This window comes from Lissotriton vulgaris, chromosome 11 (assembly GCF_964263255.1).
Source record: "Lissotriton vulgaris chromosome 11, aLisVul1.2, whole genome shotgun sequence".
NCBI classification, from domain to species: domain Eukaryota; kingdom Metazoa; phylum Chordata; class Amphibia; order Caudata; family Salamandridae; genus Lissotriton; species Lissotriton vulgaris.
The window spans coordinates 471,123,964-471,151,635 of NC_141699.1; positions in this window are offsets into that span (position 1 = coordinate 471,123,964).

The window sequence follows — 27,672 nt, forward strand, 5'->3', positions numbered from 1 at the left end:
ACTGCCGGTGTCCGTCTGCCGCTGGAGTCGTCGCAGAGTGCACCTCACAAACCCTGCAATGGAAACCCTCTGCCGGTGTGTCTCCGCTCATCCCCGAGCCGAGGTACGCACCAAAGTTGGGCCGCAACGCACCCTGATCCGTTCCCCGTGCTGCTGCCACCATGCCCGTGTGTCTCTGCTCATCCCTGAGCCGAGTTACACACCGAATCTTAGGATTTATAAAAATAAGTATACTATATATATCTATAGTATACTTATTTTTATAAATCCTAAGACTGGTGTCCATTCGTGGTGGGTCATTTGATTGCTGTATACTGTCATAAATGCTTAACCATTGAACACTCTGAAGATTAGCCATGTCTGCTCGTGCCACGCAACCTAGAGGGTGAGCAGGAGTTATTCTAAGGAGTGAGTCCCTTGCCCTGACAAGAGGAGAGGGTCCCTGTTTGTCACAAGTACTTATCTGTGCCAACAAGAGACCCCCAATTCTAACACTAAACTTTTAGCTTTTTCCTCCCGGGTTTTGCTGATTGTGTTTGTAGCATCAGGGCTCTGGGCACTTTCCCACTGTCCATGCAGTGTGAAAGTGTGCACGCCCTCCCTACACATGTTAGGAGTTGCTGCTTACCTGATGTTTTTCAACATGTCAAGCCTCCCATTGCGTGCCTGTGGTTGCACACGCACACCCATGTGGTTTTTAAATGTGTCAAGCCTGCCATTGTGTGCCTGAGGGTGCACACTCACACCCTTGTAGTTTTTGAATGTCAAGCCTGCCATTGCAGGTCTGTCTGCTCAGTTCCACTTATGCTCAGGTTGGCCTTTCTTAACCACTGACCAATCCTGAGGGTACCTTTCACTACTACTAGAGCACCCTTAGGGTAAGCACTAGTGGTGGAGCAAGAGGTAGGTGAAAGGCAGGCAGGTACACGTGTGTTCCCTGCCTAGATAGTGAGGAATACCCATCTGTTTTCACTACCTATGTGATCTGCCCTTCCCATAGTTTAACATGGGGCAATGGTTGAAATTACTTCAAGCTGCAATAGTGGCATTCTGTAGAGTGATCAATGCGGGCCGTGACTGCAAGGTCGAATGCTGTGCTGTGCGTTTGCAGAGCTGTCAGTGCAAAACAATGAATGCTGTGCTGTGTGTGTGCAGAGCTGGCAGTGCACAACGATGAATGCTGTGCTGTGTGGATATAGAGCTTGCAGTGCACAAGGTTGAATGCTGTGGTGTGTGGGTGCAGAGATGGCAGTGAACAAGGTTGGATGCTGTGCTGTGTGCATGCAGAGATGGCAGTGAACAAGGTTGAATGCTGTGCTGTGTGGATGTAGAGCTTGCAGTGCACAAGGTTGAATGCTGTGCTGTGTGGGTGCAGAGATGGCAGTGTACAAGGATGAATGCTGTGCTGTGTGCATGCAGAGCTTGCAGTGCACAAGGTTAAATGCTGTGCTGTGTGCATGCAGAGCTTGCAGTGCACAAGGTTGAATGCTGTGCTGTGTGGGTGCAGAGCTTGCAGTGCACAAGGTTAAATGCTGTGCTGTGTGGATGCAGAGCTGGCAGTGCACAAGGTTGAATGCTGTGCTGTGTGGGTGCAGAACTGGCAGTGCGCAAGGATGAATGCTGTGCTGTGTGGATGCAGAGCTGGCAGTGCACAAGGTTGAATGCTGTGCTGTGTGGGTGCAGAGCTGGCAGTGCACAAGGATGAATGCTGTGCTGTGTAGATGCAGAGCTGGCAGTGCACAAGGATGAATGCTGTGCTGTGTGCATGCAGAGCTTGCAGTGCACAAGGTTAAATGCTGTGCTGTGTGCATGCAGAGCTTGCAGTGCACAAGGTTGAATGCTGTGCTGTGTGGGTGCAGAGCTTGCAGTGCACAAAGTTATATGCTGTGCTGTGTGGGTGCAGAGCTGGCAGTGCACAAGGATGAATGCTGTGCTGTGTGGATGTAGAGCTGGCAGTGCACAAGGTTGAATGCTGTGCTGTGTGGGTGCAGAGCTGGCAGTGCACAAGGATGAATGCTGTGCTGTGTGGATGCAGAGCTTGCAGTGCACAAGGTTGAATGTTGTGCTGTGTGGGTGCAGAGCTGGCAGTGCCCAAGGATGAATGCTGTGTGTTGGACTTGGCCCTTCTGGCAGGTTCACCTCTAAACGTTTTTCTTTTAATTGTGACCTGGTGTTAGTGATTTTTGGCTTCTGCGTACTTGACCACTGTGTCCCAGGGTAAAGTGCGTGCGTGTAGTGAAGGTGGCCTGCCCTCCCATAGGAATGCATGTGGAATGTATGTGTCCCTGGTAGTTCCTGATGCGTTGGGAGTGCAGATGCGAGTTTGATATGTGTGGACTTGTGTGATTAAATGCTGCGCGATGATGTGTGCGGCGTTGTCTACTGTGGATGTGCCACTTCTAGAAGTTGGCATGTCTGTGTAATGTATGTGAATTGGCTGCCTGGCTTGTGATTGGCTGGAGCTGGCTGGTGAGCCTGGCTCCAGGAAGTCAGGATGGGTCTGCCCCGGTGGTGAGTGGAGAGATCTGCATGAGTGATGTGAGGGAGGTGTGCACCTGGGACCTGTATAGGGCTGGGCTTTCCCCACACAATGCTGGCTCCACCCCCTGTGGTGCGACTGATGACCCTAGCCTGGCCAGTGAATGGGGAGAGGGGCTGAACACATCGGAGTGCTCAAAACCAGCTGCAACTCGTTCCCCCACCACCCTACAGACAAAGGGTTTCTGTGTATAAAAAGGGGCAGTGACCCCTTACAAGTTGTTCTTCTCCTGATCCTAATTTAAGGGGGCCTGCTGCTGCTGGACGCCAGGAGGACCGCAACTGGGGACTGCCTTCCTGCCTGGAGGGCCCTGTGAGCTGGCCCCTGGGCCCAGCCTTTGCCCCCTGCCTGCTTAAGGGCCTAGCTGGACTTCTTTTGGACTTGTAAACTTGTGTCCCTAAAAGCGCCTGGGCAGCGCTTCATTTCTCCTCCAGAGGAGCACTGAAACTTCCCTTCGAGGGCTGGGAGCGATTGTTCCTTTATTTTAAGTGGCGCTTGGTTTGCCGTTTTTCTAAAGAGTGCTACATTGTCCCAGTCCTGAGTGCTCTCCACTTTTGTCTCAGAGTACTGGTGGCCGCAGCGCGAAGCTGCAACCAGACGGATTCCCCGGCGTGGGGATCCCCCATTTTTTGCTTTAATTCAGCGCAGGTGCCCACCCTGCGACTTTGGGTATCGTTTATAACTTTAATCGGGTGCCACCCCGCTACCTGCTGAATCGCCAGGGACCCTATCTTTAAGCGGGTGCCTACCCCGCAATTGTGTACCTTTAAACAGGAGCCTACCCCGTGGTTTTACTGACTTCACTGCCGCTGGCCCTGGGGGCTTCCGGGCAGAGTGCTGGGCCCGCCTCCTAGACGCGCTTGGATTGGTCCCCGGCTGTCAGGGTTCCCGCCGCGTCATCCTGGGGCCACGCAGGGATTGGCCTGACCTCGAGGGCTTCCCCACGTGCACCCAGGAAGCAGCGCGACCCAAAAGGCAAACCCGGCGATGTCTCCCATGGGCGGGGCTTCCAGGAAGCAGAGGAAGCCCCTCAAAGGAGAAAGGCCGGCAGAGAGAAGGCGAGGATCCTCGCGGGCTCAATTACTGCTTCCCCTGCATTCTTAAGCAACCCCGTCTAGCAGCGGGCTGCCACAACACTTTGGGGGGCAAGTATCTTCAGAAGTTCCCCGAGATGTGGCCCCCCACAGTGGTGCCTGTTAGACCTGTCAGTCCTTTGGGTGGTCCCTCCTAATTTTTCTCCCCTTTTTGACCCTCTGAATTTTTGTGCACTACATTTTTTTTTGGGTATTGACCATAGGTCTCTGGGTGCCTCATTATTACTATTTAGTAATGCGGCGCAGGTGCTCTCGTAAAATGGAGGAAGAGTAGGAAGCCCTTGAAAAAGCACCCATCCCGACGGACCACGCACGGAACCTGGGCGTCATCTTGGACTCCTCACTCTCGATGACCAGACAAGTCAACGCCGTTTCATCATCTTGCTTCAACATTCTTCGCATGCTCAAAAAAACATTTCGCTGGATCCCCACCGAAACCAGAAAAACGGTCACCCACGCACTGGTTACAAGCCGACTGGACTACGGAAACACACTATACGCCGGTACCACCGCAAAACTCCAGAAAAAACTCCAACGCATCCAGAACGCTTCAGCCAGGCTCATACTAGACATTCCGCGTAAAGAACACATCTCTGGTCACCTGAAAAACCTCCACTGGCTCCCCGTAAATAAGAGAATCACCTTCCGCCTCCTTACCCACGCACACAAAGCACTTTACGAACTTGGACCCGAATGCCTCAACACACGACTGTCCTTCTACACCCCCTCCCGTCAGCTACGATCCTCCAACCAAGCCCTTGCCACTGTTCCTCGCATCAACAAAACCACCATGGGAGGTAGATCCTTCTCCTACCTGGCAGCTAAAACCTGGAACTCTCTTCCCACTCACCTTCGCCTCACTCAGAACCACCTAGCATTCAGAAAACAACTTAAAACTTGGATATTCGACAAGTAATTCCCCACCCTTCCTCTAGCGCCTTGAGACCCTATGGGTATGTAGCGCGTTATATAAATCTCTTGACTTGACTTGACTTGACAAAACGGTGGCCTGCCAACTGACAAAGTTTTACCTCGGAGCTTGGCCCATAGGCTAGCATTAGAGGGATCTAGAACCTTCCGGCCCATTATAGTGACCTGGGCCTAGGCTATATAAGGTAGGCCTTGCCCTGCCTAGGTATTAAGTAGAAGAACATTGCCCTGGTGTCTCCACACAAAAGGAAGAGGCTGTCACTTTCACTGGATTGTCCCAGAGCAACTGTTGGGGCTTGTGCTGATTAAAAAGTACTGCCCCTTTGACCTGTGGGGGTGAGAGCTGTCCTGAGGGCACTGGATAACTACGAGTATCAAGAAGGGTCTGTGAGAACTGCCCCCTCCCTCCTCTCTAGCGACACCGCTCCTGCGGGGATGTAGACTGCGTGTGCCTGCCCAACTTACTTGTGCTGAGGAGCGCTGAGAAGAGACTCCACCGCTGACCCCCCCCCCACCTTTTGGACGATTTTGCTGGGGCCCCGTTGTGGCGTGGAGGTCGCGTGATCTGCGAGATCAGGCTGGGGGCCCTGTGAGGCTTTGGTGGGGCAGTGAGATTAGGTGTGCCCTCCTATGGGCAACGCAACTCCCTCCTAGGGTGAGGAACCGTTAATCGATCCGACGCCTGTGCAGCTGCCCCTCACTGAGGAGATCTTCGTTGAGGGGGCGGCGTGGCATTGAGGCGTCCTTCCCTTCGCGCAAGACGAGTGGCGGGCTTGACGGCTTTCCTGAGTGGGCGGCGCCACATTGAAGACACTTCTCTCCCGCGCAGGCCCAGTGGAGGGCTTGACTTCTCTGGGAGGAAGCGCGGCCGTTCGGAGGAGAGGAGTGGCTGCCTGTAGAGGTGGCTGAGCAACGGCAATCTCGTCTGGGCATTGTAGCGGAAGTGTCCTCTCCCCAGCGCAGGCCCAGTGTGTAGGCCGGCCTTGCCTGGGAGGGAGCGGACGCTTTATCAGAAGACTGCCTGTGAAGGTGTAAGTTCCCCAAGCTGCTTGTGACGGCTAAAACTGCCAATAATAACTTCAAGCCCGCAAGTAAGCAGGGATTTGGGCGCTGGTGCGGGACACAAACTCTGAGAAATCTCCACTGGGCCAAGTGTCAGGCCTACTTTCCTGATCCTTGGTAATAGATGTAATGTGAGCCAAGGGAGCTTAAACTGATAAAACTACTCTACTGGATCCAGGGATCTGCCATCCATAGAACTGCTGCTGGTTCAACACTATAGCTAATCAGAAGCAAGGGCATTGCAGGTTACCAGATCAAGTGCATGTTTACTGACTGAAATTAATGCACGTTCTTGTTTTACTGGGAGTATATAATTCTGGCTCCTGCTACATTAATGCATATTCCAACCTTACTAAAAGAGATATGCCATATTGTTTCCTTACAGAAGTAATGGACAATCTTGCTTCCCTGAATAGATGCATTTTGTTTTCTTGCTGCTTGTTTTATTTAAACTGCAAAGTAACTGCCTGAAAATTAGAGTATTAAGTGGATTTGCTGAACTCATTTCCTCTGGGGGAAAGGTTCTTTAACTAAATGCAATGTTGTGCTCTTATTGATGCAGGTAATCATATGTGGAAATGCTCAATGTGTTAAAGTGATACATTGCTAACGGAGTAAGCTAATATAAGGAATTTTTATAAAGCATTATATTATTTTCTAACAAGGTGTGGTGTCATTTTCCAAGTGGAGGGGTGCAGGGTTACTGAGTGAGTGCGACGCAAGCATAACACAATTGCCTTGAAGTTAGGCCTTCCCACTCGAGCCAAGCTACCCTAGGTGGACCGGTGACCCCGGGTCCAACAGTGCCTATGTTTGTTTTTGGGGGCATACTCCCAGCGAAGTCCCGAGTGGGACTTAGGGCTTTTGGACTTGGCCCTTCTGGCAGGTTCATCCCTAAACTTTTTGCTTTTAATTGTGACAACAATAAAACAACAATAAAAAACTTCTGGCAGTCCCGAGGATTAAACGGGCACGGATGGGGGGCCGATGTTTTCCTCGCCATGCGGCTTCATTTTGGAACCAGCTCCCTGACCTTATTCGTCTTGAACCTAACTATCTCCGTTTCAGGAAACAGCTGAAAACCTTTCTTTTTCTATGATTAATGAAGAATGATTAGGTGTCACAAGATGTGCTGGGATGCCCTTGGGTATCTATGTGCTAAATAAGTGTGTATTCATTCATTCATTTAAAAGGCCAACGTCCGTATCACCAGCCGCCCACAATGTAGAGGGAATGGCAGCAAACTCAGGAGGGAGGGGTTCATTTTTCGCGAAACTCTGCCGAGTATGCTGATTAGGCGATTGAATAGTTAAATACACTCCATCGGGAGAACAATAAATCTTTCCATGTAATTTCTTCAACAGGTCCAATCCTAACAAATTTTCCCCACAATATAACGTAAACAAAAATGGGGAATCCACCGTAACTGGGCCTATAGTAAGTGGGAGAGTCCTTGAAATGGGGCTCACTACCGGTATTCCAGAAAACCTGACGAAGATATTATTTTGCCCAGACAGAGCAGCCCCTGGGACCAGTGAACGAGCAAACGAACTATTCATTGCACCCGTGTCTACTAGAAAATCCTAGACAGTCCCCATTAATTGCCCTTTAATATAAGGCCCTCTCTGACCGACGGGTACTGACACTTGGCCCCTACTTTGTCCGTGGCTGTCCTATGCATAGCTGTACCTTTCTGGCCCATCAGCTCCATAATTCTCATTATAGTATTGCCTCCCTCTCGGATTACCAAAGCAATTATACAATTTCACCTCGTATAACCTCTTCTCTTCTCTTGTCACTCCGATCTACTCCTCCTCTTCCTCTGCCTCTCATGGCTCCGTTCTGCGCTAAGAGGAAGGGACACTGAGCTCGCCAATGCCCTTCCTGTTTACAGTAAGCACATTGGTTTGCTCCTAAAGCAACAGCTGGACCTCCTCCCCGCCCAGCTCCCACCCTTCTTGGGACAAACCCCCCTACTCCTCCTCTTCCCCGTCCCCTGGCTACTTGTTGTAATAACTCAAGTCTTAAGATCCTTCGTCTTCTTGTCAGACTTATCTTTGCTCTCGTTTTTCCTATGCTCATAATATTGGGCTATTCTTAAAATAACAGAAGGAGTAGAGGTGGTCCAAGTACTTTCTGCTGCCTGGAGCCGGGCAGATATTTCGGACAACAGATTAGTCACAAAACGATTAACGAATAATCTTATCCCATCTTCCACTGACAAATCCTGCCCACTAAAATCAATGAACACTCCCTCAAATCGAGTGAAGAAATCAGACACACTCGCATCCTTCTTTTGTTTGCAAGCTGGTGATTTATCCCAATCCACCTTCCGGGGCGGGATTAAAGTATGCATATATGTAATGATCCGACCCGGCAAGGCTAAAATTTCCGGTCTAGGTTTATCTCTGGGTTTCCGATCCTTGTCCCAATCTTTAATTTGATCCCAAGTTCCTCCTAACTCATTAACGTGATGATCGTGCACCTGTCGCCATACATCGACAGGGACCAGTAACCCGAAAAATAATTCTATATCAGCTAAGGTCCTCACGGCCGATGAAGTGGCCTCAGTAAGTTCTTTATAGTAAGCACTGTTATTTTTTCGAGGGTCAAGTAATTCGGACTTCAGGGAAAGAACCTCACTCCTTTTACAAGGGGTATAAACCCATTGCTCTTGGAACCTGGCTTCAACACGGGCTTGAATAATTTGATTACCATTGTCCCGGACCTCAGGGATTTTGGGATGGTAAATGGGATGAACTTCCCACATCGGATGCTGAGTCCCAATTCGGGCATTTAGTGAACAGCCTTTCTCTGTACTTAATTATAGTCACAAGATTACTGTATACATCTTCTAATCCTAATTCAAATTTATGTGCCCGGTCCACAATATCATATAGGACCTGTGGGGCTCTCCCATCCTCAAAACATTATTCCCATAGGGAAATTAAACGATTGGCCATAGTTTCTAAAGCATATTGCTGCATAACTGATTTGTAATCTTTCTGTAATTGTATAAATGGCCTTCTACACCCATTGGGATGCCTGGTCTATCACCATTTGTTTTTTAGGCCTTGCGACCTATCAATGCGTGCAAGCACGCGCATCAGCCTCCCTCCCTCCTAATTGCATTTTTTTTTAACGGCCACAGCACATCAAAGGGCTTCGCCCAGCGTGCGCTCTGCGGCTTCTCGGTTTCTCCTCCCCTAATTATTCAGGGCTCCGTTTCCCGGCGCACGCATTTGTTCACTTTTTTTGTTCTTGCCTTTCATCTCCTACCCGTCTTATCCCATTGTTAACATTTCCGCACCTCCGTCCATCTGTCTATACGTCTCTGCTTTATCGCAATCTGCCTTTTCCCACAAGCCTTTCTACTCTGTGTTCGCACTCTGCCTCCTCAGTTTCCTCCGCCTCTGTTTCACTGCCAGTCTTTCTTTTGTGACCTTCTCTCCCCCCTCTTTCCTTTCAGTCTACCCTAATTTCTCTTTCGTCATGTGCCTATCTTTCCTATTCCTCGGCCTTGACCCTCTCTCCATCCTGTCTCACTTCCTCTGCCTCTTTCTTAGTCACTCTCCAACGTCTCCGTTTCCCCCCTTCGAATCTCCATCCTGTCTCACTTCCTCTGCCTCTTTCTTAGTCACTCTCCGACATCTCCGTTTCCCCCCTTTGAATTCTGAAGAGATGCCACATAACACATCCAAACCAGTCTCTGCATAACAACATGCCCACTCCAATGTCACATATCATTTGCCACCCAGACCCCAGATAACACATCGAAGTCAGACTCTGTATAATAACACACCCACTCCAATGCCGCTTAACACAACCCACCCAGACTCCAGATAGCAGATCCAAACCGTACACTGCATAATAACACACCCACTTCGATGCCAAATAGTGACGCATCCCACCCAAATTACATATCCTGCTCACACTCCCAGTCACCCTCAACCTAATACCACATCTAAACTACACTTCACATATTTGTACAACCCACCCAGAGTCCACATAAGACATCCAAACCAGACTGGATAATAGCACATCTCACTCAGATGCCACATTATTACACGCCCCGCCCAGGCTCCATATAGTAATGAATCCCACCTAGACACCAGTTACTACAGCCTACACCCACTCCCACCCACACTCAGCCTAATACCATGTTTCCCCCCGTTGCACATAAACAGAACATGCAACGCAGACTCCACACGCCCCACCCACTCTCAAAGTAATAACATATCTCACTCAGACCACATGTACTAAGGCTTCCCAAACTCCACATACCATCGCGTCCCAATCACACTCCACGTAATGCCACATCCCACCCAGCCTCCACATAACACACCTCGCCCAGACTCGAGATAGTAATTTGATCAGTGGCGTTGCTAAAGGAGGCAGTTGAGGCCCATGCCCAGCTCTGTCAAGACAATAACTGGGTTCCACCACCACACCCATTGAATATATCAAGGGCAACAACACTGAAAAGACAAGCAATGGTAAATGCATTAGGTTTTGCCTGGGGGGGATTAATAGTAAGTACAGAGGTGGTGGAGCAGAGTAATGAGTAAGAATGAAGGTTGATAAGTGTTCAGTGCAGAGAATGGTGTGAGTTCTCTCTGTGCAAGAATGAAGGTTGATACGTGTGAGTGCAGAGGGAATGGTGTGAGTCCTCTGTGCAAGAATGAAGGTTGATACGTGTGAGTGCAGAGGGAATGGTGTTAGTAATATATGTGGACAAATGAAGGTTGATAAGTGAGTGCACAGAGAATGGTGTGAGTCCTCTGTGCAAGAATGAATGTTAAGTGTCTGAGTGCGGAGTGAAAGTGCTTCAATACATGGGGATTTATGTGAGTTTGGTGCTGAATGAAAACTGTGAGAGTACAGGATGAGATGTTGCTTTGTCTAAGGTAAGATATGTGCATGTTACTTCCTGGCTGCTTTCAAAGACAAGGGTAGGGACATACATGAGTTTGCGGACAGTTGAAATGAAGCAGATGGAACTTTATCCCTTCCAAGATTAGCGTATCGACCATTGCTGCGATCATGCAGAAACTATTTGATAGATTGAAAAATGGAGTTGAAGTGTGTTGCGGTGATCACCGAGGGTAAAAGCCTGTCTCCCAGAGAGAAGAGTCTTTATGTGCTTTGTTTCCATGAGGGAGCCCACCAGGGTCTGCTTAAAAGGGTCCCCCGTGTGAACATATGTAGAGATTGAACCTGTATGAAATCTTCCAAGTAGACTACACAAGATACCCAAAGATTTACGAAAACAGAGGGGTTGAGATATAGGAACCGCATCCTTCACTCCTAGTGATTTCAATGCACAATGCGTGACTATCCTGGAGGAATGCAATTACAATTCAAAGTAACTAATGTGCAGTCTATTAACTAATCCGTATCGGATACTGTTGGTAGAACTATTAACCTTTCTCTTCTTTTTAATGCAGGTGGAATCAACGAACCTTTACACTCAACTGAAGCAACAACACAGGTCAGTTTTCACTTACTGTACTAATTAATTAAACCTAAGACTCTTTGAAAAATTTCCTTTTCTAAAAGAACCCTTGAATACCAAAGGTGAGTGCTATTTGGGGTCTGAGCAACGGAAACAGTTTCGAACTACTGAGTAGAGTCTATATATATTTTGAAGTTGTTTCCCAGAGCTGTACTTGCGTCCCTGGAACTGTCTTGACTAATCTTTCAACTCTGGCAAGAAGCTGCTGGTGCAATGACAGCTCGTGAATCTTCTGCCTCAGAACTCCTTTGAAAGGAGCTGAATGAGGACTGCCGATGGTTTAACAAAACAAATTCACTAAACTACGCTTACTCTGGAGGAAAAGCAGACTGAGCACCAAACACTGCTACAACAGTAACGGTCAGACTGTGTCTGGGCCTGGTGTTGTCTGGGCCTGGTGGTGTCTGGGCCAGCCTGGTGGTGTCTGGGCCAGCCTGGTGGTGTCTGGGCCAGCCTGGGGGTGTCTGGGCCGGCCTGGTGGTGTATGGGGCTGGCCTGGTGGCGCCTGGGCCTTGCGGCGCCTGGGCCTGGCAGCGTCTGGGCCCCGGGCCTGGCGGTGTCTGGGCCCCGGGCCTGGCGGCGTCTAGGCCCCAGGCCTGGCGGCGTCTGGGCCCCGGGCCTGGCGGCATCTGGGCCCCGGGCCTGGCGGCGTCTGGGCCCCGGGCCTGGCGGCGTCTGGGCCCCAGGCCTGGCGGCGTCTGGGCCCCGGACCTGGCGGCGTCTGGGCCCCGGGCCTGGCGGCGTCTGGCGGCATCTGGGCCCCGGGCGGGGCTGGCGGTGTCTGGGCCCCAGGCGGGGCTGGCGGCGTCTGGGCCCCAGGCGGGGCTGGCGGCGTCTGGGCCCCGGGCGGGGCTGGTGGCGTCTGGGCCCCGGACGGGGCTGGTGGCATCTGGGCCCCGGGCGGAGCTGGCGTTGTCCGGGGCTGGGCAGAGCTGGCCGGAGCTGGCGTTGTCCGGGGCTGGGCGGAGCTGGCGGGGTCCGGGGCCGGAGGTGTCCGGGCTGGGCGGAGCTGATGATGGGTGGGGCGAGCAGGGCTGGCAGTGTTGGCGTGGCTGTAAATGTGCAGGGGTCGCAGTGCACAGGGCTGGCGGTGTCAAGTTCTCCAGTTCAAACTAGTACATCGCTCTTGGGAAGTGCAGGTGTCCTCCAATTCAAACTAGTACAACTTTCTTCAGAAGTTTCGGCGCTCTCCAATTCAAGCTAGTATATCTCTCGAAGTGCCAGCATGCTCCAATTCAAACTAGTACATCTCTCTTGAGAAGTGCAGGTGCTCTCGCTCTCAAAATAAAAAGTGCCGGTTCTCAGTACTGGACAGTACCGGCCCATTTAAAGTAGGGGTGGGTGTAGTTCACGAAGAAGCGATACGCGAAGTGCACTTCGCACTGTGCGAGCTACGTCATTTTCAATGATTGCACAGTGCGGACAAGCATCTTGCACTGTGCAATCATTGAGAACGGCATCTTGCACAGTGCGAGATGTAGTATTCTACTGCTTGAGAAACCTGACCTCCCCGCTTTGAGAATCTCGCCGGGAGGTTTATTTTCCATGCTCGCGATCAGCAACTTGATGTTGCTGATCGCGAACAAGGAAAAAGTCTTGCAATGTCATTTTGCTTGCTCGCGGTCGCCAACTTGTGCAGGACCGCGAGCAAGCAAAAAATGACCACTGCACTACGCTACTCATATTCGCACTGTGCTACGTGCAGCTCGCGTAGTGCGAAGTTGCGCAAACTATGCGAGCGTAGTGCTTGGCACAGGCCTAATTTAAAGCACTGGTTCTGGGTCGGTTACAAGTTTGTGTTCACCTCTGGCTAAACTGGACCGTTTAGCACGTTGGCCCCTTGGGTCATGTGAGGGATAAGCACCTTGAAGATGGGCTCAGAAATCCTAGCGCCTTGGAGGAGTTTGCTCAAGGTTCTGGCGCATGATTAGTGTCACAGCGAGGTGGACTGTCTGTGACCAAAGGAAGCCACTGAGTCCGGACCAGGGCTGGCTTTAGGGCAGTGCGACTGGTGCGGTCACACCGGGCGCTGATCTGGAGGGAGGCACTGACCCCAAGGGGGGCTGTGTTGAGCAATAACTTACCATGAGAAGCACCTGCTGCAGAGTTCCTTGTGCTTCCAGCTTTCAGGCAATAATAAATCTGTCAAGATGACGCAGTGGTTAATGTTCCTGCTAGAGAGAGAAATGGAGTTTCGTCTAGTGGCAGTTTTGACTCGCCATAAAGTAGAGCAGTCGGATAATATCCCTGCTGCGAAGAACAGATCTGCATTTTTGCATTCATGTTAGGAGTTGGTGCTTACCTAATGTTTTTATACATGTCAAGCCTGCCATTGCGCGCCTGTGGGTTGCCTCACTGTATCCGTGCCTCCCAGCATGCTTGCCTCAATAACCCCAGTGGCAGTGGGTTCGCGGAAGCTGTTGGCTATGTGGTGGCAATCCTCAGTTCTTAATTTTTTTCTAAACGGTAGTGATTTTAAGACTCTTGTTTGTTTGTTTCTCCTCTTATCTGGTGGCCTGCCTCCTGTGTCACCTTCCCGCTCCCCTGGTCCCAATCCGGCACGGCTGAGTGCTGCTTGTACCGTCGGGCTGACGGGGCTGCGGGCGCCATTTTAGGTAGGGCAGTCCAGCTTTGGCCTCATTGGGTAGCGCTAGTGACATTGCGCTCCCAATCACTCTTAAGGCCATCCCCATGCGCACACGCGGCGGACGCGCGCAGCGGGCACGCCAAAGTCGCTCCAAAGGCAAGCCCGTCTGCGCCCGTCCCCGGCCGGGGCAAGGAGCACCCCACTATGCCAAGTTTTTAGCCTATACCTCGGAAGAACTCCACTCTTACAAGGGCCCTTGGATCACCAGTCCTGGAACCGCTGCCCAAATCGCCAAACTCGGCCTTGTCTGGCCCCACCTCGCCCCCCCTCCCAGCCACCTTGCCTCCACCACAACCCCAATCATCACGCCCTGTCTTTGGCCCGATCATTTTTTGATCTCGTTTTTCCTTGACCTTATCCTTGCCAAATGCCCTTCCTTTCCCAAGAAGACCTGGGCCCGTAATTGGAATAAGCTTGACATGCCCTCCCTTTGCTCCTCCCTTCAAGGTTCCTGTCCCGCCCTAGAGGAGCTTGTCCCCTCATCTCAGGTAGCTGCCATCAATGAATGGCTCTCTAGGGCGTGTGACCAAGTGGTTCCCTTGAGAAGCGTCACAGTCAGACGCACCCACAATGCCAACAGATGGTTCACTGATGACCTTAAGGAGAAAAAACTGGTCGTGCGCCAGGCCGAGCGCGCCTGGAGGCGCGCTTACTGCCCGACTTTAAAAGCACATTATTCCCTCACACTTAACACATACAAAAAGGCTATCCCCCTTGCCAAGACGGACTACTTTTCGGGAAAAATTCTCTCGGCTGAAAATCAGCCCAGGGAAATTTTCTTCACAGTCTATGAGCTGGCCTCGTCAGATAGAGCCTCACTCAAACCTTCCCCCTCACAATCTCTTTGTGTTTCCCTTAATTTTTTCATTGATAAAATCGCAGTCATCAAGGCCAACATACCACCGCCTTCCTCCTCCTTAGTTGCCCCTCAGCCTCCGCCCAACAGATCCCATTTGGATCATATACCTCCTTTGACCAGGGAAACCCTTTCCCCCTGCTGGCCTGGGTCAAATCTGGTTCCCCTCCGATGTCTGCCCTGCTTTTGTATTGAGGGAGATCTTCCTAGCTTGCCCTTTGCCCCCCTTGATTTTCCTCAACGACTCCCTCAAAAAAGGCATTGTCCCTGACCACCACAAATCGGCAACAATAATTCCTATTTTGAAAAAACCCGGTGCGGATCCCTCTGACCTCTCCAACTTCCGTCCCATTTCCCTCCTCCCCTACCTGGGTAAAATCCTGGAGTGCCACATTACAACAGCCCTCAGCTCTTTTGTCAAGGATAATGGCTGTTTAGCCCTCCGTCAGGCTGGCTTTCGTCCACTCCACTCCACAGAGAAAGTTGTGGTCTCAGTCAAACTCAGGGAGGGGATGGATGTCAACCAGTCCCAGGCTCTGGTCCTCCTTGATTTGTCCGCCGCCTTCAACACGGTTGACCATTACATTCTTCTTACCCGTGTCGAGGCGGCGGGCATCAGGGGGCCCGTCCTGGCTTGGCTCACTTCTTTTCTGAGAGACCGCACTCAGGCCGTCCACTTTGCAGACTTTTCTGCCTCCCCACGCAAGGTGCAGTGCGGTGTCCCTCAGGATTCCTCCTTCCCCCCCCCCCCTCTGTTTAATTTGTACATCTTTCCCCTCATTTTTGCTTTACAGCACCTGGAGGTTACGGTTTTCAATTATGCTGATGACCTCCAGCTCATCTTCAACCTCTCTCACTCCCCTCAGTCCATTCACAGTTTTCAATCAGTTATGATTTTCATCAGGGACTGGATGAACCTTAACCATCTTAAACTCAACCCAGATAAAACCAAGTTAGTTCTCACCGGCGGTACATCCAATCCCTGGACGCCCACGTTTTGGCCCCTGTCCCTTTGTTCCCCCCCTTCACCCTCCCACTCAGTCAAAACACTTGGGATCACGCTGAACCAACATCTCACTCTGCACTCCCAGATCAGCATGGTGGTCTCATCTTGTTTTTTTACCCTTCGCACCATTAGAAAGATCTCCAGATTTTTTTTCTTTTTCTGCCTTAAAACTCATCTTGATGGCGATGGTTCTATCGCGCCTAGACTACGGCAACATCTTGTACAATGGCGTCCCCGCCTATGCCTTCCGACCTCTCCAATTGGTCCAGAACCAAGCTGCCCGCCTCATCCATGGTCTTTCCAAAGCGCACAATGTCACTCCCCTATTAAAGGCCTTGCACTGGCTCCCCATCAGAGAGCGGGCCCTATTTAAGCTGGGATGCACAACGTTTTAGGCCTGTGTCGGAACTGCTCCAGCTTTTATGAATTCATTAAAAACTATAGTCCCGCTAGAGAACTGCACTCTTGCACCCAGTCTCTCCTTTTTGTACTGCGGTTCAGGAAGAATAAATTGGGGGGCATGAAATTCTCTGTTCTTGGCCCCACTTTCTGGAACTCCCTCCCTCCCACGATCAGATCTACACCCTCGTATACTGAGTTCCGCAAGGCGCTCAAAACTTTTCTTTTTCTGCAAGCTTTCTCGCCCTAGCCCCCGCACCTCTGCCTCCCAGGTTTTGCATCCCTCAACGCCAAGAAACCGCCTGGTATACGTGCGCTTAACAAATACTTTTAAATTCAAATCACTGCATGCTTGCCTCACTGCATGCTTGCCTCACTGCATGCTTGCCTCACTGCATGCTTGCCTCACTGCATGCTTGCCTCACTGCATGCTTGCCTCACTGCATGCTTGCCACACTGCATGCTTGCCACACTGCATGCTTGCCACACTGCATGCTTGCCACACTGCATGCTTGCCACACTGCATCCTTGCCACACTGCATCTTTGCCACACTGCACCCACACATTGAGTGCAGAGTTCTGGCCACGGACCAGGGTTCAATTCCCGCCTCGGCGGGGTCTCTGGCTCAATTTCCTCGGACCTGTTAATTCTCGCCTCGGTGCCTATTCTAATCACGGGCCCCACGCTGCAACTCTGGGCAATAGCTTGCTTAGCCTCCACACCGACCCCAACAGCGCCTAGGATGCCTGGCTTCACCCTGGGGGTGCCCAAGAGTGGACACTTCACAGGGAAAGCCAGGAGGGGTTCCACAGCGGTATGAGTATCAGCGCCAGGGAGCCGTATAGGCGACACCGCAAGGTGACCGTCTGGTGATAGTGCGCTCTATAAGTACCATGACATTTACATTTACCCACGCCACACTGCTGTCTTGCATAATGTTTTTCGTGCAGATTGAAATTTCACCTTGAGACCACTAAGACAGGTGTCCCTTGTGTTTTACTTGAGTCCTCGTCAGGGTTTTTGCGTCTGTCGAGGGCATATGCACCTACACCAGTGATTGGTTACGGCCTTCATCTCAGCAGGCAGTGACAATGCTGTTGGTTGGTGCAGCTGTTAGTTTGGTTTTTTATTCAGCTTATACACTTTATTCATTTGTTTGATAAACCATATGTCACATACACACAAAGATGCGAAGTAATTAAACAAGCATTTGCAATGCAATAGGTCTCGCATTAGGAAAGTTTGAGCTATTATTGTAAATGACAATTTTTTTATTTATGTGTTGGTTTTGAAAATAGCAGAATGAATAGCTTTGTCATTTACAATGCCAATAGTTATAACTTTCGCAAATGTGCCACTTATAGCATTTGTAATGCAATATGTGTTGTATTTACGTGACTTAGATGTATTGATATTCCAAATAATGGCTTTTATTTTTTTTAAATAATTGATACTTAAAAGTTATTGTAATTTATAATGGCAATAGCTTAAACTTTTGTAAATAACTTTTGTGAAGATTATGTTCAGTGTATTTTATTGTGACGAAAATACAAGAACAGAAGTGCAATATTAACATCTTTTTGTGAAATTTGGCGAGGGGGGCGGGATGAGAGGGGCGTGGGGAGAGGGCGAAGGGGGAGAGAGGGCGAAGGGGGAGAGAGGGCGAAGGGGGAGAGAGGGCGAGGGGGGAGAGAGGGCGAGGGGGGCAGAGGAGAGAGGGCAAGGGGGGCAGGGGAGAGGGCAAGGGGGGAAGGGGGCGCGGGCAGATGGAGGTAATAAGGAGAGAAGGTGGCGTGAGTTATTCACATCAGCTGTTTGCAATGAAACACAACACAAAGGCAGCGCTGGGAACTATACTAGGCCCTGGGATATTCCGATATGAAAGGTAGCCTCTGAAAGATGGTGGGCAATGCGCTCGCTAGTGACAGAGACTAAAAAGGTAACTCACACTTATTTTATCTACAATGCGATGTATTTCTAAGCGCTCAGCAGGATAGTTAGGTGTAATTTTTTGCCGAACACGTGGTGCCATGTCTGTAAACACGCTTTGACCTTCCGGTTTGCCTAGAGATCGCATCTCTACACAGCTTAGAGTGGAACCTTTGTAGGACGGTTAAATAAGGAGAGGAATACTAACAGCAGGGACGGATACGTGTGGCTGGCAAAGCCTCCAGTCTCTAAGTGCAATACCATTTGTTTACCCGGCATGTGCGATAAGCAGTAGTCTTCTAACATTCCCAGCAAACATTTCCATAAGAGGTCGGTGTCTCTCCAAGATTTCCTGAGGGTTACCAAACAATAACTAAAGTGTGTCACTGTGCATGTTTGACGCGGAAACCGCTCAGCAGAAAACAAACTGTTGCGGGTGACATGCTGGGTTGTATAAACAAGCATGGCCAGGCATGGGAAAATCATTTCGGTTAACAAAACTCATCCAGCAGCAACAATTTATAAACATAGGGAGTGTACAAGGCATAACAAAGTGCATCGTGCCATGAATAAAATGTTAAAAGCACACCGATTACTCACAGCTGTTGTTTAACCTGACTGCAGAATTAAACAAGCTGTGAGCGTGCACATCCCGAAACCGGAAGTTCGGGAGCGTCACGCCTGTCGTGGGGCGGCACTTCCATCTTCTGCGAGAAGCCTGCGCCCACGGAGTGGCTGGCCCAAAAGGGCAGAGGTGACTCGGGGCTCCCATGTGTGAACGAGAGCCCCGCGGAGGCTGCAGAAGTCAGGAGTGGCGCCGATGCGGTGAGTGGGGATTAGTTGTACTGGGGGTGGTGGCGTCGGTGGGGGGGGCGGGAGTGTGCGTGCATCTCTGTATGTGTGTTTGTGCTCGTGTGTGTGCGCTTGTGTGTGTGCCCTTGTGTGTGTGCGCTCGTGTGTGTGTGCGCTCGCGTGTGTGCGCTCATGTGTGTGCGCGCGCTCGCGTGTGTGTGCGAATGTGTGTGTAACACGAAGCAAAAGCAGTGGGGGGTGTGGCTGTGTTGGCCGTTACTGCATGCGAGAAGTGCATGAGGATTGCAAGGGAGACAGGAGATGGGCACAGCGCGTAACTGTACGTGTGAACGCACGCTTGCCCCTGTCCGGCCTGCGCATGCCCATCTCCTGTCTCCTTGAAAGCAGAGTCGACAGCTATAGGTCTCGCTGGCGACAGGTGTGAGACCTAAAAACGAGTGAAAGACCTCAAACCAACAATGAGCAGCTATCCGAGGTAAAACACATAAATAAAAGATTATCAATTATCAAGACACCGTATCTCAGCAATAAAAACAGTCGTTTTTCAAAGTGCATAGTGCCCTTTTTTAGTGCAAACTGCGAGGAATCCACAACACAAAGGGTAGGGTGCATGAAGTTCAGGCCAAGTCGTTCTGGGTGCAGACCAGGTTCTGGTCTGCACCCAGAACCACGGCAGGAAGACTCGTCCTGCTGGTCGTCTTCCTTATTTCGGGAACGACTTGGCCTGAAATTCATGCACCCTACCCTTTGCGTTGTGGATTCCTCTTCATTATATTTACCTCGCTACTGAACTCGATTGTGCTCACCTAAGCACACACTCCTAAGGTTCGTCGTCTCTCTTATTGATTAGTGACGTCGGACTTCACCACCTGTCCAGACAATCACTTCTAGCATACCCGGTCTAGAGCTGGCCGGGTTGGAATTATCACCGGCACAGCGACCTGTGGCCATATACTTACCGACTACAGCCCTGAGGAGTAGCCATACTTGTGTATCCCTTTGGCGACGAAACACGTGTCGGCTGGTCTACCATACATTAAAGAGGAACCTTACTACCAATCGTCCTCTTTTTTTCTACGAATGCGGACTCCAAATCTTGCAAATATCCATTGAGACATCATTTCTGTACTTGTGATTGGGTGTGCAACAGATCTGTTCATTAAAATAAACTTTACTAAAAGATTTATTTTATTTCGAGTTCAGGCATACTAAACTCGAATTTCCACCATGTTCTTTGAGCCTGTTCAGATTATAAAATGTAACAATTCCACAGCCCATTCTGGCCTATGGAGAACAGGTAGCCTTGCAATAGTGAAAACCGAAAATGGCTGTAATTCAGCATTAGGACATGCTACAGACAACAGGGCTTGTCCTAACATGTACTTACAATGCACCCTGCCCGTGGGCCTACCATAGGGGTGACTGATATGAAGAAAATGGAAGGTTTAGGGACTGGGAAGTGGGTGCCCTTGCCCAGTCAGCATGACAGTACCAGCACGCAGGCTCTGCAATGGCAGACCTTAGTCACATTTTACAAGGCTGCTTCTGTGGGTGGCACAACCAGTGCACACTCGGTGCACTAGACTAGGGTCTGACAAGTAAACCAAATAGCCAAACATGGAACCACTGATTAGTACATCAATTTACAGTAGGGAGCACTTGAACTGTGGCACTGAATAGGAGTGGCACGGTGCCCAAAGCATACAACACCAGCAAAAATACATGAGGCAACAGCAAAAATGAAAGGGAGACTCACGCCAATGGTGCCAGGTCTAACAGTGTTCCTCAGTTTTCCCTCACACTGGTGTCCCGGTGCCACTCCAGTTGTTGAAGAGCACACTGCACTCTGAGCAGCTGCTTCCAGTGGCACCAATGTGTGTGCAATGACCATGTATTCAGTCCTTGTTTTGGGTACCTTTTGACATGTCTCTCCCGTTATCTTTTTGTTTACATTTGTAAAGCATTGAGTGCACCTCTTTTGGCCAGCTTGATCCTCTGTTAATGTTGTCTTAGGCTGCGTTGATTTGCTTGTTTGTTTTATCTGTCACTCTTCTGGAATCTTTTCCTGTGTTTGCCCATGGCGTGTAGTTGCTGTACTTCGGATTAATGTTACACACATGCCAAGTTTCTCTAAACTTTCTTGCGTCTGCGTCATGTGTTCGTAAAACACTCCACAAGATTGGCTACTGGTTTTTCCAATGCTGTTTCAAGGTTTAGGTGGTTAGAGGAGGGAGGCACATGAGTAAGAGAGCAACACGGAGCAGGGGAGGTGTTTTCCAGGTTTTGGGGGAGCATAGAAGGAAGAGTGACAAGGACTGTGGGCAGGAGTGTTTTCAGGGTGGAGAAGCACACAGAGGGGGAGAGTAACACAAAGCATGGAGGGAGTTTGGAAGGGGAAGTACATGAGGAAGAGAGAAACACAGAGCAGACGGAGCATCCTCCAGTGGGAGAAGCACACAAGGGATGGGGGAGGAACAGATCATGGGGCAAGTGAGGCTTGAAGGGGAAAGAAGCGCACGAGAGGGAGAGAAATACAGAAAAAAGGCAGGGGAGAAATGAGTAAGGCAGGGATTTGCAAGGCGAGACACTCGGGAGAGAGTGCAGAGCGCCGGGGTGTTCAGAAGGTGAAGAAAGCACACAATGGAGAAAGCAACATAAATCTGAAGATGTGTGGTCAGTACTCGTCTGGACTTGCCACTCTGTTCAACCCTCCCATGAAGCATAGGTACTTTACCGTCGCTTTTATTTGGCTGGATTTTAGAAAGTTACATTTTCCTTGCTCGAAGCCCAAAAACTGTCCCCCGCACTGACCTGTCCCCAGCCCTCTGGCACTGCCTGGTCGCATTGACCTGTCCCCAGCCCTCCGGCCCTGCCTGGTCGCACTGACCTGTCCCCAGCCCTCCGGCCCTGCCTGGTCCCACTGACCTGTCCCCAGCCCTCCGGCCCTGCCTGGTCGCACTGACCTGTCCCCAGCCCTCCGGCCCTGCCTGGTCGCACTGACCTGTCCCCAGCCCTCCGGCCCTGCCTGGTTGCACTGACCTGTCCCCAGCCCTCCGGACCTGCCTAGTCACCCTGTGGGCCAGTCCGACCCCGACAGACACATAAGAAACAAGCCAGGTCCTTTCTTAAATGGCCATTTGCCATCCAAGCTTCTAACATTTGTAACAGAGCGAGATGACAGCAGAGCCCCGAAAGCAATCCCAAACTTTGCCTAACTTTATTGATTTCCAGACAAGGAAACTGGACCCCAGCTGGAACAGTGCACTCCTGTCTAGAGAGCGCCCATAAACCTGTGGGTCGGGGAGGGGGGCTTTCTATGGCCCCAATTACACTCAAACCCTTGATAGTTGCACTATCTGTGATACCAAAATATTGATGGCAACTCTCATTTGTGCAATAAAACATGCGCTCCTGCATGTTTCCCAAGTGGATTTAAGCAGAGTTTACAGGAAGAAAAATGGCAGATAAATCATTTGATCAGTGGCTTTGCTAAAGGAGGCAGTTGAGACCCATGCCCAGTTCTGTCAAGACTCTAACTGGGCTCCACCCCCGCACCCATTGAATATATCAAGAAGCAACGACACTGAAAAAACAAGCAATGGTAAATGCATTAGGTTTTGCCTGGGGGGGATTAATAATAAGTACAGAGGTGGTGGAGCAGAGTAATGAGTGCAAAGAGACTAGTGTGAGTCCTCTCTGTGCAAAAATGACTGTTAAGTGTGAGTGCAGGGTTAAAGTGCTTCAATGCATGGGGATTGATGTGAGTTCCGTGCAGAATGAAAACTGTGTGAGAGTACAGGGTAAGAGATGTTGTTCTGTCTAAGGTAAGATGTGTGCATGTTACTTCCTGGCTGCTTTCAAAGACATAGAGACATACCTGAGTTTGTGGACAGTTGAAAGGACGCAAATAGAACTTTACCCCTTCCAAGATTAGCGTCTCGACCATAGCTGCGATCATGCAGAAACTATTTCATAGATTGAAATATTGAGTGGAAGTGTGTTGCAGTGTTCCCCGAGGGTACAAGCCTGTCTTCCAGACAGAAGAGGCATTATGTGCTCTGTTTCCATGAGGGAGCCCACCAGGGTCTGCTTGAAAGGGTCCCCCGTGTGAACATATGTAGAGATTGAACCTGTATAAAATCTTCAAGTAGACTACACAAGATAACCAAAGATTTACGAAAACAGAGGGGTTGAGATATAGGAACCGCATCCTTCACTCCTAGTGATTTCACAACAGGGCACAATGCGTGACTATCCTGGAGGAATGCAATTACAGTTCAAAGTAACTAATGTGCAGTCTATTAACTAATCCGTATCAGCTACTGTTAGTAGAACTATTAACCTTTCTCTTTTTAATGCAGATGGAATCAACGAAGCCTTTACACTCAACTGGAGCAACACAGGTCAGTTTTCGCTTACTGTATTTATTTATTTTATTTTATTTAGATAGTTTTGTATAGCGCGAACGTGACCCTTGGGTATCAGAGCGCTTCACAGAACAAAATGCAATAGGTAGGTTAGGGATACATCTTGCATAGAATAAACATTCAGAGAATGAGGTCGGTAGGTATAAAGTTATGTAGCAAACCGTATCATTCTGATAAAAGGTAGGTTAGGTATACGATTATAAAGCATTATAGTATAAAAATGTACAATGGCTAGGTATATTAAGCTACTACTTTACATCGGCATGTGCACCTTGCATCCATATTCCAATATAATTTCAGCCAGTGCCCGTCTTCAGGGTTATCATACATGTTGTTCTTTTTGCCTACTGTACTGTAAAATGTAGTATAATCACAATAGATCCGAATTGTCTTTACCTGTGAGTTTTTCATTCAGATTCTGGGTAAGCATAGCGCCTCTAGGTTATCCCTTGTACAATTAGTTTTTTTCTATTTACTTCCATTTGCTGTTCTGCTTTGCCACATCTATGTCGCGGTGGCGGTGATGTCCTTTCTTGCCTAAGTGAGGAATTTACTCATTAGGAAAATCTTAGCTTCTCTCTTGAATGTTGCCATGTTAGTAATTTTCCTAACATTTGGAGGGAGTGAGTTCCAGATTCTAGGGGCTGCTCCTGAGAAAGCTCTGTCGTATGTTTTCTTCTTCCGGAAGATGGAAGGTCTCAGCAGCAGTTCCTTGACACTCCTGGCCCGTCTGTCTCCTCCAGATAGCTCTATCTTCTGAGCCAGGTATCTTGGTGTTTTGTAGTGAAGCGCTTTGTGGGTGATACATGCCATTATAAGTTGGATTGTTGCTTCTTATGGAACCAGTTTAGTGATTTCAGGTGTGGCGTGATATGATCGTATTTCCTCGATCCGGTGATGAGCCTTGCAGCTGAATTGAGACATGCTTTTTGTGGTGCTGTGGAAATTTTTGGCAGCCCTGCTACGGTTATACATCCATATTCAATCCTTGAGATAACTAAGGATTGTACTGCCATTTTGAGAACTGCCGCAGAAATGAATGGTTTCACTTTCCTAATATAGTTCAAGTGAAAGCGTGCATTTTTTGCCATTGATTTGATATGGGCTCTCATGTCAAGGTTTTTATCTAATGTGATTCCTAACGATTTTGCAGAGTCCACTAGAGTAGGGGTGCAGTTTAGTGCTCTGATCAATTTAGACCATTCTTTCACTTACGTGTCGTTCTTTGGGGGAGAAATTAAAAGGAACTCCGTTTTTTGTGCATTTAGCTTCACATTGCTGGTCAACCAGTTTAATGACAGTTTTTAAGGCCTCATTCATTGACATGATATCTTCCAGACATGCAATCTTGATGTATATCTGCGTGTCGTCTGCGTACATATGATAAGATATGTTTGTGTCTTTGAGAATTTCTGTCAGAGGTTCGACATATAGGTTGAAGAGTGAAGGAGATAGCGTAGATCCTTGAGGGACTCAGATCAAATTAAGAAGGGTTCAAACCATTTCAGCACATTTCCCGATATTCCCATCCTGTTATGAAGCCTGCTTATTAATTTTTCATGATTTACCGTGTGGAATGCAGAGGACAGGTCCAGGAGGACTAGTAGACCTGCTTTCTTCTGATCCAGGGCCTGTAATGCATCGTCGACAATATGTAGGATTGCTGTTTCTGTGCTGTGGCCTGTTCTAAACCCGGATTGGCAGTAGTCTAGCAGTGTGAAATTATCGATGTGGTGGGTCAGTTGGTTTTGTACACATTTCTCGATTAATTAAACCTAAGACTCTTTGAAAAATTTCCTTTTCTAAAAGAACCCTCTGAATACCAAAGGTGAGTGCTATTTGGGGTCTGAGCAACCGAAACAGATTCGAACTACTGAGTAGAGTCTTTACATATTTTAAAGTTTGATCCCAGAGCTTTACTTGCGTCACTGGAACTGTCTTGACTAATCTTTCAACTCTGGCAAGAAGCTGCTGGTGGAATGACAGCTCGTGAATCTTCTGCCTCAGAACTCCTTTGAAAGGAGCTGAAAGAGGACTGCCGACGGTTTAACAAAACAAATTCACTAAACTACACTTTCTCTGGAGAAATCGTGGACTGAGCACCAAGCACTGCTACAACAGTAACGGGCAGGCGGGGTCCGGGGCTGGCGGGGTCCGGTGCTGGCGGGGTCCGGGGCTGGCGGGGTACGGGGCTGGCGAGGTCCGGGGCTGGCGGGGTCCGGGGCTGGCGGGGTCCGGGGCTGGCGGGGTCCGGGGCTGGCGGGGTCCGGGGCTGGCGGGGTCCGGGGCTGGCGGGGTCCGGGGCTGGCGTGGTCCGGGGCTGGCGGAGTCTAGGGCTGGCGGGGTCCGGGGCTGGCGGGGTCTGGGGCTGGCGGGGTCTGGGGATGGTGGGGTCTGGGGATGGCAGGGTCTGGGGATGGCGGGGTCTGGGGCTGGCGGGGTGTGGGGATGGCGGGGTCCGGGGTGGTCGGAATTGTGTTCCTTTTTAGCCCTGACGCGCACTTTTGAGACGTTCCCTGACATGCATTGAAAAGGACGTCTCTTACGTAAACCCATGCTTGGCTTACTGACTTCGACGTGACCATGCCCCCTTTACCTAGTGATTGCTCTTCATGCTTCGTGAAGCTACGGGAGCCTTGAGTCCCGAATTTCTTTCCTGCTCCTGATTCCTGTTTGTCGTTCTACAGAGAACTTCCTGCCTTGTTTCCTATTCCCAATTTCTCCTGTTTCCCTGTTCCCTGCCTCTTTCTGCCTGGATTGTTTCTACATTTCTCGCGCCCTCTCCCTCTCGCGAGGGGTGGTGGTTTTCCGTGCCTCGACCTATACCTTAAACTCCCGGGTGACGCCTCATCCTGACTTTACCCGATATTTCATGGTGATTGGGTGCAAGTCGTCCCATCGTGTGTTTGTTCTGTTGGGGGAGCCTGTTCCGCTCCGTCTTCTGGGTAAGAGCCGGACAGCGCTTTCATTTCCCATTCTGTCTTGTGTGAGTACGTACCCTTTGTCTCTTGTGAGCCCGTACCACTTCGTCTTTAGTTTAGATTTGGACGGATATTGTTTTATTGTTTGTTAGGTGGAATCCCGTTCCGCTCTGTCTTAAGCTTATGAGCCGGACGAGGTTTTCTCCTCCTGTGTGTAGTGTGTTTTTCCCGCTCTGTCTTAAGTTTGAGCCGGTAGGAATACCACTGATAGTGAGTGTTTGCTCCGCTTCAGTTCTCCTTGAGGCTGGGTGAAACTCCTATCCTACCCACTTCTTTTTTTGTTACCTCTTGTCTTTGTTGGTCCTTTGCTGCTGTCGGGCTATCTATCCTCCCTGGCGTTTCTCCTCATTGGAGTTTCCTGGTACTACTTCATTCAAAGTCTGACTCTCACAATTGTGGGGTAAGTGGAACTTCATGCTGAACACATGTATATAGTCTTTTTGTTTTGCTTTATGGTACTTTAGAAGCACTGTGTATTTCTTGCAGCCTTACCCCTGTCTCTGAGTCTGCAGCAGCTTCATCCAGCTGGGGGAGAATGGTGGTACACTCCTTGGATTATTCCCCCCACACTTTTTGGGAGCAGCTGGCTTTGAGTGTGTATATTACCCCACTCTTGTCACTGCTTTTAGGACGTGTGGAGGATTTTCATCTTCGCTTCTGTGGAAAATTAGCCCCCCTACTAGGGGATCCCCGACAGGAAAGCCAAGCCCCCAAATTTAATCCACCCGAGCGAAGATGAATTTCGATCAGACACAGTCCCTCCGAACAGGCATCCCCCTTAACTAGTCAAACACTTACAGTAGAAGAACTCTCTACTGTACTGGTTGAGAAGTGAAGTAGCACAGTTGCGTACAGAAAACCTGAAATTACAGGCAGAAGTAGCACAGTTAAAAGTTCAGGACACTAGTGTGGCTGGAGGGTTGGGTGCAATTCCCAAGGGAAGGAGAAACTATATTCAGCCAGCACATTTTTCCATCCCGTCCTCTTCTGAGAGTGCTACCGCTAGTGACACAGGTACCATATCTCCCGTTCAGGTAACTGTCCACACCCCTAGCCATGTCCCGTTGGCTATGCCAGAAAGGATCACAGGGGACAGCGCTAAATTTAATAGTTTTATGACTCAATGCCATCTCCAGTTTATGTGCAAGGTGGCTGCTCTTCCTGACGATGCTGCCAAGGTAGCATTTGTTATCTCCTATCTAGTTGGGAATGCAGCCGAATGGGCGGTACCCCTTGTAGAAACTAATGATCCTCTGTTATATGATTACAAAATTTTTCAAGACAAGATGAGAAGCCTTTTTTCTAAACATACATACATGCAGGCTAGTGACAATGCTCTTCTTAATTTAAAGCAGGGGTCTAAAGATCTTCTTACATATATTACTCAATTTAATAGATTACTTGAAAAAAACATACTGGCCTGAAGATAAGGACATCACTGTTTTACAGAGGCTTGTCAGATGAGTTAAAAGA